Source organism: Camelus bactrianus, chromosome 11, assembly GCF_048773025.1.
Source record: "Camelus bactrianus isolate YW-2024 breed Bactrian camel chromosome 11, ASM4877302v1, whole genome shotgun sequence".
NCBI lineage: Eukaryota > Metazoa > Chordata > Mammalia > Artiodactyla > Camelidae > Camelus > Camelus bactrianus.
In genome coordinates, this window is record NC_133549.1 from 81,003,147 (window position 1) to 81,020,797 (window position 17,651).

Here is a 17,651-nt window from a genome sequence, read left to right on the forward strand (position 1 = left end):
CTTTGTGTTAAAATTGGTCTTTTCTTTGTAATTGGCAGGGTTCTTTTTGATGGGTGGGGTTTACAATGCAAGCAGTATTTAATTTGAAACCAGCTCTGGGAAACATGCTGAGAGATGTGGGAAAAATTCATGTTAGAGATCCCCTTCAGCTTTAGCCTAGCTGACCCGTATCTTCTACACATGGTGCATTCTGGAATCTGAATGTTTGTGGAAGATTTTCTTTATCTGCATATTTGGAAATATAGAGTTTTTGTGTTTGGGAGACAAGCCTATATTCTTATACTGAAAGGCCTTCACTTAAACTGGGTTTTACAACGCAAATTGCATTTGACATAAAAACCATCTCTAGGAAACATACTGAGAAATGTGGAAAAATTGTTGTTAGAGATTCCTTTCCACTTCAGGCTAGGTGAAGGCAGAGTTCTGAAACAAGTGGTATTTGCCATTTATAGTTGTTAAAATCCAGTAAAGATTAGGAAATTAAATTGTTTGATATAAGACTAAATGGATCTTTGATTTTTGAGCCAGCTGGAGCTTGCTTGTAATACAAAGGCACTGTGCTCTAGCTCAGTTTTAAGTTCAAAATTGCAGAAGAATGAGGAGGGTTGGAATTTTTTTTATCTTTGTAAAGTCAAGGATCCTGATATGAGCTTTTGAATATTTGCTATTCCTCCAGTAACTAACATCTGTTGAAGTTAGCGGCCAGTCCACTGACCACATCAGTACATCCACTAATGGCATATGAAGCTTTCGTCCCCCCAAATGATTTGGTGAGATATGGAGTCAGGAGAGTTTATTTTTACTTTCTTCTCCTTTTTCATTTATATGATGGTACAGTGGTATCTTTTTAGGATCAGGAAGATAAAAACAACAACAACAACTCCTTGTGTTCCAAATAATCTCTGCATTTCCCCCCCTTTCATGCATTTTGAATAATCTCCATGCAGCAAAAGCACTCTAGAGAGCATCCTGTCTCTCATGTCAGAAGAGTAAATGTGGGCTTAAAGATGATTAGGGACTTGTCCAAGGGAAATATTTACTGACAGATTGGGACCAGAGCCAAGATGTCGGCTTCTTGTTCTCTGTAGGAGGAGATGTTGTCAGGGTAAAAGCAGTGGCTTTATAGTTATTAGACAGCTGAATCCTAGTTTAGACACTTACAAAACAAATATTGCAGTTGGGAAACTGAATGATGTAATATGTAAAATCTCTGTTGTCTTTGTCTGCTTGGGCTGTCATAAGAACATACTATACACAGGGAGGCTTAAACAACAGAAATTTATTTTCTCACGGTTCCAGAGGCTGAAAGTCTGAGATCAGGATACCGGCATGGTTAGGTTTTGGTGAGGCTTTCTTCCTGTCTTGTAGACAGGCACCTTCTAGCATGGAGCATCTCTTATAAGGGCACTGATCCCACCATAAGGGCCTCAACCCTCATGACCTCATCTAAACCTAATTATCTCCCAAAGGCGCCGTCTCCAAGCACCATCACATTGGGGGTTAGGACTTCAAGATATACATTTTGGAGGCACGCAGTTCAGTCTGTGGCATGTACCAGTAGTGGTCAATAGATACAAATTCCTATCCCCGTTAGTCATCTTTACAGCCCTCACTCCCCCCATTCTTCTTTTCCTCCTATTCTCCGTGTTTTCTTGTAACTTCTTGCAGCCCATGGGCAGTGACAGTCATTCTGTTCTATAGGAGGCTTCAAGAGGGCATCCTTCATGAAAAGTGAACTTTAATCCTTTTCTAGGTGATCTTTCTGTTTCTACCCAGGAAGACATTTGGGGATAACATAGTGAGTGAGACTCTCCAAGACAGAGGGAAATGGATTACATAGATTAGGAAGGCAGAGGTGACACAGCTGAGTAATCCTTCAGGGAGATGGTTGCTCTGCCAGACTGCTTCTCCTTTTGAGCAGCTTCTGGTAAGTTGGAGATAGAAGGAGATAGGAGGGGAGGTGGAGGGGACTGTGGAGAAAGGCTTGAAGGAGTGTGCTGGTTTAGGAATGGTGAGACTGTAGGAAGAAAGGAGCAGTACCCACAGCGTGACTTTAAGTGAGCCTTGAAGGGACAGGAGCACTGTTTTGTCTCTTCAGACTGTATTTTGTCTTGTCCTGTAGGATTACAATGACTTGTAATTTTTTGCTGAAAGCATGGTGTACCGTATCAGGTAACAGTAACCATCTACCAGTGCTTTATATGGAGTAGCTCGGCACAGTCCTGCAAGCGTGAGGCAGAGTTTTGCGTCTGTCATGTTTGTGGTGTTCCTCCCCCCCGCCTTTTTTAACAGCACATAAAATAATTTATTAAACAAGCTTATGTGCAGGTAATTGCATCACTAAAAGTATGTTGTAGGAATATACAAAAAAAGTGTGAGGGTATATTTTTCTGGTGAACTTCTAAACTGAGGATTATTATCAGGCAAAAGGGAAAAATAGTAATTTGCTAATTAGCAATATATATTAGGACCTTTTTACCACCTTTAAATACAGTGCTTTATGTAATTTATGATATAGTGTGAATTTTTGTATTAATTGATGAGCAGTTGGACTGTGCTTAATGTTTGCTGTAGCTGTAAATGCCAGAGGCTTCAAATTCCTCTAGTTCCCTTGTTTTGTCTTTGCTGTTGTCTTTAGGTTTCCTTGAGAACTCCTCCTTCGAAAGAATCTGTATCCTGAATCTCTTTCGGTTTTAATCCAATGTTATTAAACTACAGTTGGTTAGTGTGGTGGTAAAGTATTAAGGGAGGGGGAACCTTCCCTATTATCTAATGATTAAATCTGTCTTTTAGTGGGCCCATGTCCCTGGGCTGTCACCTTCAAAGTGTTTCTTAGCTTCTCACCTCTCCTCACCCCACAATGAACTTAGGTGAGGTAGGAAGCCTGGAAAGGTCTGGAATCTGTGAAATATCTTTCTCCCAGGTGGGATAAGGCTCTGATAAAGTGAGTTGGCCTTTATTATGGAGAATGCTCTGGGATTTTTCATAATGTTTGTGTTCCCCCTCCCTCTGCCTGAGCTGCAAGGAAATCTTTCTTGATTCTTCAGAGAAAGAACCTGATGGAGTTTCTAGAGATAAAACTGTCAAAAGTGTGGTAGCACCACTAAGACTGAGGCCCCCAGGAATTCCTCAGTCTCATGCTAGTCCATACTCAGTCTCCAGTAGTTCATGAAACTACCATTTAAGTGTTCCTTCCAACCGGCTGGTTAGCTCAGTTGGTTAGGGCGTGGTGCTGGTAAGTGTTCCTTCCAGTTTATGTCTCTAGAGCTTCTGCTTCCAGTAAGTGGATCATGGCTGCACCTGTTTGGATTTTCCTATCTCTGTAGATTTAAGGGTGGTGGTTTGCCCTCCTACCTCATTTCTCTGATGGCTCCAAGAAAAGTTGTTCTTTTTCAGTTTATTCAGCTTTATTCTTGTTGTAAGGATGGGAGTGGCAACTTACATGCTCTTTACATGTTGTAACTGAAGCTGAAATTGTCAACTTTCTTTTTAATATAACCATTTATGACTTAAAATTTCTTTCCGAGAACTGTATTAGCTATATACTGCATGTTTTTTCTTAAGTTGAATTTTATTCTCAGTGTTTGTTTTGCCGAAAATATTTTATTTTGTTTAAAAATCGTAAGAGCAGCTCTGCAACCACATTATATATAGGATTAGATAGATTTGATCACTTTTACAGTTTATTCTGATCAATAATATTGAACAAGATCTAGCATACACCTTCATTCCATTTTTAATGAAGATATAATTTACATATTGTGAAATTCACCATTTTTAGTGTTAGTTTTCTAGGGCTGCTATAACAAGGTACCACAAACTGAGTGGCATAAAGAATAGAAATGTATTATGTCACAATTTTAGAGGCTAAAATCCCAAAGTCAAGGTGTTGGCATTATTGGGTCCTTCTGAGAGCTCTTAGAGGAAATCTGTACCATGTCTAGCTTCTGGGAATCTCTCTTGTTCCTTAGCTTGTAGAAACATCACTCCAATCTTCTTAATCATCCTGTGTACGTCTCTCTCTTTCTCCAAATTTCCCCCTTTTATAAGGACACTAGTCATATTGGATTAGGGCCCTCCTTAATAAACTCATTTTAACTTGATTATATCTGTAAAAGCCCTATCTCCAAGTAAGGTCAGATCCTAAGGTAGTAAGGGTTAGAACTTAAATATATGAACTCTTGGGAGACACAGTTCAACCCATAACTAGCATATAGTTCTGTCGTTATTGACAAACATTACTGTCCCATAACTACCACCACAATCAAGATACAGAACAGTTCCATTGTCCACAAAAATTCTCCTGTGCCCTTGTAGTCAATATCTTCCTGTAAGCTTGGCTCCTGGCATCCACTAATCTGTCTCTGTCCTTATAATTTTACCTTTTCCAGAATTTCATGTAACTGTATATAACAGTATTTGGCCTTTTGAGTCTGCTTTCTTTCTCTTATATATAATACATAATGCATTTGAGCTTTATTCATATTGTTCCATATATCAATACAAATAGTGCATTCTGTTTATGGCCAATTAGTGTTCCATTGTGTGGATATACTACACTTATTCGTTCCCAAATTGAGGGACACTTGGTTTGTTTTCAATTTTTGGTGATTATGAATAAAGTAATTTTAACTTTACAGTTTTTTATGGGTGCATAGGTTTTCGTATCACCTGGGTAAATACCTAGGAGTGGAATTGCTGAGTTGTGTAGTAAGTGTTTATTTAATTTAATAAGAAACTGCCAAACTGTTTTCTAGCGTGGCTGTACCAGTTTGTATTTCTGTGAGTAATGTCTGAAGTTCTAGTTGCTTTGTATCATGAGAACGTGGTATTGTCTGGGTTGTTTTTGTTTCTTTTTTGCTATTCTACTAGATCTTGGTGATATCCCATTATAGTTTTAATTTGTATCTCCTTACCTAGTGATTTTTAGCATACTTTTATTTGCTTATTGATTATGTTTTGGTGAAATGTCTATTCGGTCTTTGGTGAAGTGTCAATTTCAATCAGTATTCAATCAACATTAAAAAAATTAAGTTGTGGGTAAATCTAAATAAACGTTTACTTAATAAAACAATGAAGATTTGAAAAACTGAATTAAAAATCCTGGAAGCAATGACATACAAGTCAGTTGTTTGTAATGAGAATGGTAAGGCTTCCAGCATTGTTCATGAGGAGGTTAAAGATGTGATTACCTTTAGACTTTATTTTATTAAATATGATAATTTAAATTTCTAAATTAATCACTAGACATTAGAAATAGAGATGTATAATTTCCAAATGACAGAATTGCCTGACCTTCTTCCATCTGTTTAAATACATAAAGGAAGCAGGTAGTTAGAACAATTGCAAAGCACAAAATAAGGTAGTAAAAATGAATAGAAATGTCAGTAATCCCTAAAATGTAAAGTGGATAAAAGTCTCTATTGAAAAACCACCATTGACAGAATGGTTTAAAAAAACTCATGTGAAATACTGTTTGTAAGAAACCTAATCTACAAATATAAGGACCCCAAAATGTTGAAAGCAAAAGAATTGAAAAGGTATACCAGGAAAATACTAACCTGAAGAAAGCTGGTATTTCTGTATTAATAAAGTTACTTATAAAATACATTCTGAAGTAAAACATGTGAACAAGTCATGTAGAGGGATGTTCATAGTAGTCTTTTTGATAATGTCAAAAATCTAGTAACAACTCAAATGACTACACTAGAATAGATAAATTGTGGTATACGTAAATATATGTGTCATACACTGGAGTCAAATTCTATGAAATAGTCTACAACAGGAAAAAGTAATGGAATAATAACTTCATACATGACATGGATAAATTAAAAAATGGTGAATTAAAAAAAGCAAATCATAGAGGAACACACATGCTATGATTCCACTTATATGAAGATCAGAAAGTGGCAAAGAAACAATGCCATGTATTGAAATAAAGCAGTAACAAAAAGCAGAAGGATAATCCACACCAAATTTGGAATGATAATTACTCGGGGTGGAGGGAAGAGGATGCAGCTGGGAAGAAGCATGGAGGATTCTTTTTTTCTTCCATATCCTTGTTAACACTTGGTATGGTCAGTCTTCTTTAGTCATTCTAATAGGCATTTAGTGATACCTCATTGTGGTTTTAATGTGCATTTCCCTAATGACTAGTTATATCGAGCATCTTCATGAACTTAATTTACTCCTTTAAAAAAATCTGTTTTTTTAATTTTCTTTGTTGAGTTCTAAGAATTCTTTATTCTGAGTACAGGTTTTTAATCATATACACATTTTGCTGAGATTTTCTTCTATACTGTGACTTGCCTGTTTATTCTCTTAACAATGTCTTTTGAAGAGCATAAATGTTAATTTGCTGAAGTCCTATTTTTAAAATTTTTTATGGATGTGGATGTCATACTTAATAAATCTTTGTCTAGTCTGAGGTCACAAAAATTTCTGTATTTTCCTGGAAAGTTTCAATTATAATGATTTTTAAAATATTAAGCCAGCAATCCTAGAATTAACTTTACTTGATCATGTTGTGTTATCTTTTCAATATGTTGTTGAATTGTTTGCCGAAATTTTGTGTTAGAATTTCTGTCTTTGTTCGTAAAAGATACTGATTTTATCTTGTAATGTCTGGTTTTGGTGTCAGGGTAATACTGCCCCCACTGAATGAACTGGGACTATTCCTTCCTTTCCAGCCTTTGGGTAGAGAGTAGAATTGGTATTATATCCTCAAACGTGAAGCTTTCTCTTTAATAAATATGGAGCTCTTCAGGGTATCTTTTTCTCCTTGAGTATACTTGAGTAGCCTGTGTCTTTCAGGGATTGTGTTTATCTGTTGTTGAATTTTATTGGCATAGAGTTTATAATTCCCTTATTCATTCAGTATCTGTAGAATCTGTAGTGATGTCACCCCTCTCATTCCCAATACTGGTATTTTGCATATTATTAGAAAAAAATCAGTCTTTATTAATTTTAATGAACTTTTAAAGAATCAGATTTTGCTTTCATTGATTTTCTCTCTCGTTTTTTCTGTTTTCTATTTCATTGATTTCTATTTTGGTTTTATAAATTATGTTTTGGCTTACTTTGGGTTTAATTTGCTCTTTTTCTAATTTCTTTTTTCCCCCATGGCCAATCTTGTTTAATCATACCCAATGACTTTCCCCCTCCATATTATTTTGAAGTAAATTCCAGCTTATCATTTCATTCATAAATATTGCAGTGTCTGTCTCTAAAAGATTAGATCTCTTTTCCTTAAACGTTACATTATTACACCTGAAAAAGTAAAATAATTCCTTAATAACATCAGATATCCTGTCAGCCATCAGGTTTTCAAATGTCTCATAAATGTAAGTTTTTTTTAGTTTTTCATTTTTTAATTTAACCATTTTTTAAATTGAGGTATAGTTAATTTATAGTGTTAGTTTCAGGTGTACAGCAAAGTGATTGCTATATATAAATTCACATATATATTATTTTTCAGGTTTTTTTCCATTCTAGTTTATTACAGATATTGAATATACTTCCCTGTGCTATACAGTAGGTCCTTGTTACTTATCTATTTAATATATAGTAGTGTGTATATGTTAATCCCAAACTCCTAATTTATTCCTTCCTCGTGCCATACCACCTCCATCCCCCCACTTTCCCCCTTGGTAGCCATAAGTTTGTTTTCTATGTCTGTGAGTCAATTTCGGTTTTGTAAATAAGTTTGTTTGTATCATTTTTCCAGGTTCTGCATATAAATTTTATCAAATGATATTTGTCTTTGTCTGACTTTACTTAATGTGATAATCTCTGGGTCCATCCATGTTGCTGCAAATGGTATTATTTCATTCTTTTTTATGGTTGAGTAGTATTCCATTGTGTGTGTACGTGTGTGTGTATATATTAAATATACCACAACTTCTTTATCTAGTCATCTGTCAGTGGACATTTAGATGGCTTCCATGTCTTGCCTATTGTAAATAGTGCTGTTTTGCACATTGTGGGGTATCTATCTTTTTGAATTACAGTTTTCATTGGATATATGCCCAGGAGGGGGATTGCTGGATCATATAAGTCTGTTTTTAGTTTTTTAAGGAACCTCCATTCTGTCCTCTATAGTGGCTGCACCAAACTACAGTCCCACCAACAGTGTAGGAGTTTCCTTTTTCTCCACACTCTCTTCAGGATTTATTATTTTTAGACTTTTTAGACTTTTCAGCCATTCTGACTGGTGTGAGGTGATACCTCATTGTAGTTTTGATGCATGTTTCTCTAATAATTAGCAATATTGGGCATTTTTTGATGTGCCTGTTGGTCATCTGTGTGTCTTCTTTGGGGAAATGTCTATTTAGGTCTTCTGCTGAGTTTTTGTTGTTATTGTTAATCTTTTTTTTAAAATTGAAGTGTAGGCAGTTTATAGTGTTAATTTCTGATGTACATAGTGATTCAGTTTTTTTATTCAATTTTATATATATATATTTTCATATTCTGCTCGTTTTTTGATTTGGTTGCTTGTTTTTTGATATTAAGCTGTATGAGCTATCTGTATATTTTGGAAATTAATCTCTTGTTGGTTGCATCATTTGCAAATATTTTCTTCCATTCTGTAGGTTGTGTTTTCATTTTGTTGATTGTATCCTTAGCTGTGCAAAAGCTTTTAGCTTTAATTAGGTCCCATTTGTTTATTTTTGCTTTTATTTCCATTACTCTAGGAGCTCATTCAAAAAAAATATTGCTGTGCTTTATGTCAGAGTGTTATGCCTAAGTTTTCCTCGAAAAGTTTTATAGTATCTCGTCTTACATTTAGATCTTTAATCCATTTTGAGTTTATTTTTTATATGATATTAGAGAATGTCCTAATTTCATTCTTTTACAGGCAGCTGTCCAGTTTTCTCAGCACTTATTGAAGTGACTCTTTTCTCCATTATATATTCTTGCTTCCATTGTCGTAGATTAATTGACTGTAAGTGCGTGGGTTTATTTCTGAAGTTTCTATCCTGTTCCGTTGATCTATGTGTCTGTTTTTATGCCAGTACCGTATAGTTTTGATTATGGTGGCTTTGTAGTGTAGTCTGAAGAAGGGATAGTTATTCCCCCAGCTCTGTTCTTCTTTCTTAAGATTGTTTTGGCTATTTGGGGTCTTTTGTGTTTTCCTTAGAAATTTTAACTTTTTTTTTTGTTCCAGGTCTGTGAAAAATGTCATTGGTAATTTGATAGGGATTGCATTCAATCTGTGTATTGCTTTGGTAACATGGCCATTTTAACAATATTGATTTTTCCAGTCCAAGAACATGGTATATTCTTCCATCTGTTTCTGTCATCTTCAATTTCTTTCATCAGTGTTTTACAGTTTTTGGAGTACAGGTCCTTTGCCTCCGTAGGTAGGTTTATTCCTAGGTATTTTATACTTTCTGATGTGATAGTAAATGGGATTGTTTCCTTAATTTCTTTTCCTGCTGTTTCATTGTTAGTGTGTAGACATGCAACAGGTTTATGTATATGAATTTTGTATCCTGCAACTTTACCAAGTTCATTGATGAGCTCTAGTAGTTTTCTGGTTGGTTCTTTAGGATTTTCTATGTATAGTATCATGTCATCCTTAAACAGTGACAATTTTACTTCTTTTCCAATTTGGATTCCCCATATTTCTTTTTCTTCTCTGATTGCTGTGGCTAGGACTTCCAAAATTATGTTGAATGAAATTGCAGGAGTGGGCTTTCTTGTCTTGTTCTTGATCTTAGAGGAAATGCATTCAGCTCTTCCCCATTAAGTATGATGTTAGCTGTGGGTTTGTCATATATGGCTTTTATTATGTTGAGGTATGTTCGATCTGTGCCCACTTTCTGGAGAGTTTTTATCATAAATGGATATTGAATTTTATCAAAGCTTTTCCTGCATTTATTGAGATGATCATATGGTTTTTATTCTTCAGTTTGTTAATGTGATATATCACATTGATTTATTTGCAGATATTGAAAAACGCTTGCATCCCTGGGATAAATCCCACTTGATCATGGTGTATGATCATTTTAATGCATTGTTGGAGTCAATTTGCTAGTATTTTGTTGAGAATTTTTACATCTATATTTATAAGTGATATTGGCCTGTAATTTTTTGTGTGTGTGATATCTGTCTGGTTTTGGTATCAAGGTGATGGTGGCTTCATAGTACGATATTGGTAATGTTCCTTCCTCTGCAATTTTTTGGAATAATTTCAGAAGGATAGGTTTAACTCTTTTCTAAATGTTTGATAGAATTTGTCTGTGAAGCCATCTGGTCCTGGACTTTTATTTTTGGGGCATTTTTAAGTACTGATTTGATTTAAGTACTGGTAATAGGTCTATTCATATTTTCTATATCTTCTTGGTTCAGTTTTGGCAAATTGTACCTTTCTAAAAAGTTGTCCATTTCTTCTAGGTTGTCCTTTTTGTTGGTATAGTAGCTCATAGTAGCCACTTATGATCCCTTGTAGTTCTGTGGTATCAATTGTAACTTCTCCTTTTTCATTTCTGATTTTATTAATTTGGGGCCTCTCCCTTTTTTTCCTTGATGAGTCTGACTAAAGGTTTATCAATTTTGTTTATCCTGTCCTTTTCTTTTCATTCTTTTTTTTATTAAGGAAGTTAAACTTCTTCCTAGGGGGAGGAGGTAATTAGGTTTATTTATTTACTAATGGAGGTACTGGGGATTGAACCCAGGACCTCATGCTTGCTAAGCAATCACTCTACCGCTGAGCTATACCCTCCCTCTCAATTTTGTTTATCTTTTCAAAGAACTAGCTTTTGGTTTCATTGATCTTTTCTATGTTTTTTAGTCTCTATTCCATTTACTTATGCTCTAATCTTTATGATTTCTTTTACTAACTTTGGGTTTTGTTTCTTCTTCTTTCTCTAGTTGCTTTAGATGTAACATTAGGTTGTTTATTTGATATTTTTCTTGTTTCTTCAGGTAAGCTTTTATCACTATAAACTCCCCTCTTAGAACTGTTTTTGCTGCATCACAGATGTTTTGAATTATTGTGTTTTCATTCTATTTTTAATTTCTTAATTGAATATTGTCAGTTACAATGTGTCAACTTCTGGTGTACAGCATAATGTCCCAGTCATGCATATATATACACACATATATTTGTTTACATATTCTTTTTCATTAAAGGTTATTACAAGATATTGAATGTAGTTCCCTGTGCTATACAGAAGAAATTTGGGCTTTTTAAATCTACTGTTATGTGTAGTGGTTAGCATTTGCAAATCTCAAACTCCCAAATTTATCCCTTCCCCTCCCTTTTCCCCTGGTAACCATAAGATTGTTTACTATGTCTGCAGGTATGTTTCTGTTTTTTAGATTAGTTCATTAGTGTCCTCTTTTTTTTTTTTTTTTTTTTTTAGATTCCACATATGAATGATATCATATGGCATTTTTCTTTCTCTTTCTGGCTTACTTCACTAAGAATGACAATCTCTAGTTACATCCATGTTGCTGCAATGGCATTTTTATTAAAAAATTATTTTATTGAGTTATAGTCACTTTACAATGTTGTGTCAACTTCCAGTGTAAAGCACAATTTTTCAGTTATACATGAACATACATACATTCATTGTCACATTCTCTTTCGCTGTGAGCCACCACAAGATCCTGTATATATTTCCCTGTGCTACACAGTACAATCTTGTCTATCTGGTCTACACTTTGAAATCCCAGTCTGTCCATTCCCACCTCCCGTCCCCCTGGCAACCACAAGTTTGTATTCTATGTCTATGAGTCTGTTTCTGTTTTTTATGTATATATGTATGTATGTATGTATTTGTTTGTTTGTTTGTTTATTTATTTATTTATTTATTTTAGATTCCACACGTGAGCGATCTCATATGGTATTTTTCTTTCTCTTTCTGGCTTACTTCACTTAGAATGACATTCTCCAGGAGCATCCATGTTGCTGCAAATGGCGTTATGTTGTCAGTTTTTATGGCTGAATAGTATTCCATTGTATAAATATACCACATCTTCTTTATCCAGTCATCTGGTTTTTTTTAAACATTTTTTATTGACTTATAATCTTTTTACAATGTTGTGTCAAATTCCAGTGTAGAGCACAATTTTTCAATTATACATGAACATATATATATTCATTGTCACATTCCTTTCTCTGTGAGCTACCATAAGATCTTGTATATATCTCCCTGTGCTATACAGTATAATCTTGTTTATCTATTCTACAATTTTGAAATCCAAGTCTATCTCTTCCTACCCCCCACCCCCTAGGCAACCACAAGTCTGTATTCTATGTCTATGAGTCTATTTCTGTTCTGTATTTATGCTTTGTTTGGTTTTTTGGTTTTTTTGTTTTGTTTTGTTTTGTTTTAGATTCCACATATGAGCGATCTCATATGGTATCTTTCTTTCTCTTTCTGGCTTACTTCACTTGGAATGACATTATCCAGGAGCATCCATGTTGCTGCAAATGGTGTTATGTTGTCGGTTTTTATGGCTGAGTAGTATTCCATTGTATAAATATACCACATCTTCTTTATCCAGTCACCTGTTGATGGACATTTAGGCTGTTTCCATGTCTTGGCTATTGTAAATAATGCTGCTATGAACATTGGGGTGCAGGTGTCATCCTGAAGTAGGGTTCCTTCTGGATATAAGCCCAGGAGTGGGATTCCTGGGTCATATGGTAAGTCTATTCCTAGTCTTTTGAGGAATCTCCATACTGTTTTCCTCAGTGGCTGCGCCAAACTGCATTCCCACCAGCAGTGTAGGAGGGTTCCCTTTTCTCCACAGCCTCTCCAGCATTTGTCACTTGTGGATTTTTGAATGATGGCCATTCTGACTGGTGTGAGGTGATACCTCATTGTATTTTTGATTTGCATTTCTCTGATAATTAGTGATATTGAGCATTTTTTCATGTGTCTATTGATCATTTGTATGTCTTCCTTGGAGAATTGCTTGTTTAAAGGTCTTCTGCCCATTTTTGGATTGGGTTGTTTGCTTTTTTCTGATTAAGTCATACGAGCTGCTTATATATTATGGAGATCAAGCCTTTGTCTGTTTTTTTTTTATCACTGAGTAGTATTCCATTGTATAAATATACCGTAGCTTCTTTATCCAGTCATCTGTCAATGGTCATTTAGGTTGCTTCCATGTCTTGGCTATTGTGTATAGTGCTACTGTGAACATTGAGGTACATGTATCTTTTTGAATTAGAGTTCCCTCTGGATATATGCCCCAGGTTTGCTGGATCATATAGTAATTCTATTCTTAATGTTTTGAGAAGCCTTCATGCTGTTTTCCACTGTGGCTGCACAGTTTTATATTCCCACTAGTAAGGCACAGTGTTCCAGCTTCTCCATATCCTTACCAACACTTGTTATTTTCTTAGGTTGATAGTGGACATCCTTATGGGTATGATATCTCATTGTGGTTTTGATGTGCAGTTCTCTGATGATTAGTGATGTTGACTATCTTTTCATGTACCTGTTGGCCATCCGTATTTCTTCTTTGGGGGAAATGTCTCTTCAAGTCTCTTTGCTCATTTTAAAATCACATTGTTTTCTTGTTGAGTCCACTCTAATTCTTTTGCCTTATAAGTTGTTTGATTTTTTTTATGCAACTGTTGGAGATTTTATCTTTGTCATTGAAATCAAATAGTTTTATTCTTAGGATATGTCTTGGGCACAATAGTTCTGGGTTAATTTTCCCAGATACCTAGTGGGTCCTTTTAATGTGTAGATTCAGGTCTTCTATTTCTGGAAATATTCCAGGATTATAGTTCTAAATATTAGTTCTGTTCCACTATTTTGTTTTTCTTTTTTAGGGGCTTTGATAATATGAATATTATTCCTTCTTGGCCTGTCTTCCATTCCTACTACTTTCTCTCTGACCCTTTTTCCTTCCTTATGTCATTTTCATACTCTTTACTGTTTTCCTACCTTGTCCTTTACTAAGTGTTTATCTGAGTATATTATCTTTTGGTGTCTTGTAGTTTATTCTTTATTTTTGGGGTAATTTTGTCTTTTTCCTCTATTTCTTTTCTGAGTTCAGTCAGCAATCTTTTTCATTCCCCTTCCTGCTTGGACATTTTCTACTCTTTAATTTTTGAATTTTTGATTCAGAGTGGTTTTTTGGATCTTCAAATGCTTGAGTATGTTTAACTCTGCTTGAGGAGTGACCTTTCAGTTTTCTTTTGCTTCATGGTTATTTTTCTGGGTAAAATTTACCGTGGTTGATAGATGTGGAATTTTGTTTTTTAGATTTTACTATTAACTCTGTATGGATTTGTTAATTTTTTTCTCCTGTTGATTTTTGTGATATTTGTATGTTTTATAGATACTACTTAATGGTACTCTGTCAGTATAACAATGTCCAGATATTTTAATAGATGTTTTATGTCTGTTTTGTCATGATGGTGGGGAGTGGGAGCAGTTGTGAGTCCTCCAGTTTTGTGGTTCTCTTTTGTCTTGAAGGACTGTAAGTTTTTACCCTTTTCTCCCTTTCCCCCTGACCACTGAACTACTAAGGGATGCTCTTCCTTTGTTGCTGTGAGCCTCCTGCAGAAGCTCCTTCAAGCTGCTTGGCTTTAAAGTCCTTTCCTTGTAGGTAGTATTCCAATCTGAGTCCTTTTGGTAGACTTTTCAGACTTAGAAAATGCCTTCTTTCTTACTGTGGTTTTGTACTGAACTTGTATACTGTCACTAGCTTCCGTCTCTAACTCCTCCAGAGTTTGTTAATCAGCGCTGCAGGAGCAGGATCATGAGACTTCCCACACTGGCATAGAGTGATTGCCCCTTTTTATTCCTAATCATTTTGAAGTTTGGACATTTTCTGTCTTTAAGTTTTAAGGGCTGAAGCTATAGTTTCTGTGTGGATTTATTTCCCTCCTTATTGTTCTCTATTGTTTGGGGAGGAAACACTGGGAGATGGGAGCCATGGTTCAACATTGTCTTTAATTATCCATCAGTCCTCTTGGTTCTGGTTTATTTTCTAAATGCAGATATGAACATGTTCTCAAACATTAACGTATCTGTGTGAAAATTCTAAAGAAGACACAATAAGCACATTTGAGTCATTGTTTGGGTTAGATGAGGTTATAAGGGTGGGACCCCCTTGATGGGATTAGTGCCTTTGTAAGAAGAGACACCTAGGAATTCCCCTTTTCTGTGTGCACACTCATAAAGTAATCACCTGAGCACACCAGGAAATGCCGGCCACCTACAAGCCAAGAGAAGAGGCTTCAGAACAAAACTGGCACTTTGATCTTGGACTTCCCAGCCTCCAGAACTGTGAAAAATTTCTCTTGTTTAAGCCACCCGGTCTGTGGTATTTTGTTACAGCCTCAAGCAGACTAAGACACACACATTCTCAAATACACATGCACTCTTATATCACTTATCACAGCTTTGTTTATAATAGAGAAAAATTTGATAGGTGAAAATATATCTTAGCAGAGGACTAGGCAAAAAAGTTATGATAGAAACATATGCTAGAGTACTATCTAGTCATAACATACAATGTATATTTTCATTTTATTGATGTGAAAAAATGTATACAATGTATTAAGTGAAACCAATTGATGAAACAGCTCAAAGTATATTCCCATTTTGTTAAAAAATAAGTTTTAAAAGGAAATATACCCAAATATTTAAAATAGGTTTTATAGGATTTTAATTACATGTAGTTTTAATTTTCTTTTGTATATTTCTGTGTTGTCTATTTTTCATAAGTCATTATTTTTATAATAAACAAATGTTTTAATTTGTAAGAAGTTTCAGAAACACTGACTGTAGAATCTGTATGTGTGTACTCTGTCTTTTGGGAAGACATGGTTTGTTTAATAGGAATTATTTTTTTCTGGATATAATTGTACGAAGTAAGAGTTGAGGGTAAAGGTAAAGGGACACCCTTAAACAGAGTTGCCAGATTTCTGTTTGCAAAATCTGGAAATCCTATTTTAATGGAAAGTTGCTTTACTTTGTATATATGAGATTCTAAAAGCTTCATGGCACAGGAACCCTAGTCTTTTTAAATGTGCAAGTGAGGACACTCAGGCTCACAGAGGTTGGTGACTTCCTCAAAGTCATCCAGCAACTCAAGTGGCCACCAGGACCACAGTTCAGTCTTGGATGTTTCTTGCCACCCTGTCATGCCTGCCAGCCTTCTATTTTTTTTAGCCTGCTAACTGATAGCTAAGTCCATTAAAAATGCTTACAGGAATTGTGTTTAAGCAGTGATGTTACTTTGTCTTTAATCCAGTTCTAAAGTTTGTTTGTTTTAACAAAATAATACTATACAACATTGGTTGTATGAAAATATGGTATTACCTACCCAAATTACTTTATGTAGTTATCCTGGTGAAATTCTGTAATTTTGATCGAAAAGATGACCAAGGCACATTAAAAATTTTTTTTAATATTAAAATACTTTTAACGTGAAATAATTTCTAGTTTAAAAGCCTTTCCTTACTGGCATTCTTTTTTAGCTGGAAGCGAAAGAAGTGAACTGGTCCCTTTGGGAATTACATGTATATCTACTTCCCCAGCCCCTATGGGCTGTATTCCATGATGATCTTTTGGAATATTCGGTCTACTAACAGTCAGCACTACTGAAACATACACGCAGACAGCTACTTTTGTTTTATGGGGCCTGATTTTCTAGATGCTAATTAGCATAAATATTGGGTGCAATCTCGAGTTAGCCTGCTGGGGTTTTACCTCTCTAATCCATATACTCTCTGTGTGTCACGTAATCTCTCAGTGCTTCAATTTTATCATCTGTGAAATAAGCATAATGGTGATGCCTGCTTCACAAGATTACTGTTGTTGCAGTTAAATTTTGATAATACAGGTCAAGCATTTATAACAGTGCCTGCCTTATAATAATACACACTAACACATACAGCACTACTGCTATTATTCTAGTCAACTTATTGTATAGTGTCCTAAGCAAAAGTAATTTGAGAAGGCAGTATGTGAGATATTTGAAAAAGATATTCATCAACACCAGCAACTGTATCCATTAAATGTTTTATTGAGTGGATAGTGCTCGCTCTCTGGCTGGTATAGTCCAGATTTTCTTTGGGCATTCAAATGTACAGTTTGCCAAAAAAAAAAGTTTAATTATGCTGGAATATGGAATCTGCCTTAATATTCTTTTAACATCACAGAAATGTAAAGAAACTATCTTACAGGCCATAATCTTCAGCACTGAAAATTGCCCATAATACACTTTTGTTTTCAAGATTGAATTATTCTTTAACTGGTGTTCAGGCTCTACAAAAAATCATGTTAATATGCAGTGGTGGACTATAATCACATTCAAACATTGAGGTGGAGGGGATTTTCTATTATGGGAAATTAAATTTTCTGTGCTTTTTCAAGATTATTAACCTTTCCATTCGGAAGAAGTGTGAAAGATGCCATCTGACTCACTAAGTAAACTCACATGTAAACAGTCATCATTCCACAGGGACATGTTACTCTGGGAACAGACTTTTAGAATACAGTCCCCTAAGGGCAGTAAACTAAATTAAGTGTTCCATATATTTTTAAATTTAGATATAATTGGCATTTTATTAGTTCCAGGTACACAACACAGTGATTCAATATTTGTATATACAGTCAGCCTTTCGTATCCTCTGGTTCTGCATCTGAGGATTTAACCAACCGTGGATC

The 17,651-nt window shown here is 35.1% G+C and overlaps 1 protein-coding gene across 5 annotated transcripts in view; it reads left to right on the plus strand.

The window, feature by feature from the left end:
• Positions 1-17,651, plus strand: part of ZFAND4 (zinc finger AN1-type containing 4) — a 61,169-nt gene that overhangs the window by 8,758 nt on the left and 34,760 nt on the right. The gene's annotated exons all lie outside the window — the stretch shown is intronic.